The 990-nt window shown below is 36.5% G+C and overlaps 1 long non-coding RNA gene across 1 annotated transcript in view; it reads right to left on the bottom strand.

Annotated features, from left to right (window-relative positions):
- Positions 1-584, bottom strand: part of LOC144971994 (uncharacterized) — a 9,331-nt gene extending 8,747 nt beyond the window's left edge. Inside the window, exon 1 of the long non-coding RNA XR_013645222.1 lies at positions 441-584. This is a non-coding gene — a long non-coding RNA (uncharacterized LOC144971994). The remainder of the gene's footprint in view (positions 1-440) is intronic.
- Between the last annotated feature and the right edge of the window lie 406 nt (positions 585-990).

Genomic DNA, 990 nt, shown 5'->3' on the forward strand with positions numbered 1-990 from the left:
AATGTCGATTTTTATGTCTAGTCTAGTGCAAGATTTTTTTATTATATAAAAAAAATTCAATACACCGTGAAAAAGAGCGCTATGAAAAGGCTTTATGTGACGGCGTTATAGTATAGTTATGTGACACACTGTAGTGAGGCGTATGGATAATGGAATTGTGTATGGGCGTGTACAGATAATTTGGGGTGACCAATTTTGTTCGATATTACGGACCCTGAAATTGAAATCCATCCATTTTATTTTATTTGGATTCGGAATGAATTTACTACAACGAATAAAGCTTTAACTGTAAGCCTGTAAGCGTAGACGTCTAGTATCTGTAGTGTAAGAAATTAGACTTAGATTCTAATTCTTAGTCTATATCTAGAGTCTAGAGCACTAGGCCTAGGTATCTCGACTGTATTTAACATCTACAACACAACGCAAACGAATAATATTACCATATATTTAAAGGAAAGTCCTCAAAAATATTATAGACAAAGCTACTATATGATCATCAGCCAGCAAATTATAATATTACATTGATATGTGCCATAAGTTTCGAATAGTTTCATATCTTTGATCACTTGGTGCCTTGTGGTCTAATTTTTTTCTCTTCAGTAGGAGCTTACAGTCTACAGCTGTTAAAAAGTTGTCGTACTCGTACCATATAAATCTTTATCATTTATCCAATCATTGTCAAATTAATTGTTAAGCAATAATATTAAAATATCATGTCCTTACCCTACAACTCTTTCCCCGGTAAACTAAGCCAAGAGAAAGAAAGAAAGAAAGAGAGAGAGAGAGAGAGAGAGAGAGAGAGAGGGGAGAGAGAGAGAGAGAGAGAGAGATAGATAGATAGAGAGAGAGAGAGAGAGAGAGAGAGAGAGAGAGAGAGAGAGAGAGAGAGAGAGAGAGAAGAGTAGTGGAGAGAGAGGGAGAGAGAGAGAGAGAGAGAGAGAGAGAGAGAGAGAGAGAGAGAGAGAGAGGGAGGGAGGGAGAGAAATATAA

Source organism: Berghia stephanieae, chromosome 4, assembly GCF_034508935.2.
Source record: "Berghia stephanieae isolate SIO BIC M18660-M18661 chromosome 4, UCSD_Bste_1.3, whole genome shotgun sequence".
Lineage (NCBI taxonomy): Eukaryota > Metazoa > Mollusca > Gastropoda > Nudibranchia > Aeolidiidae > Berghia > Berghia stephanieae.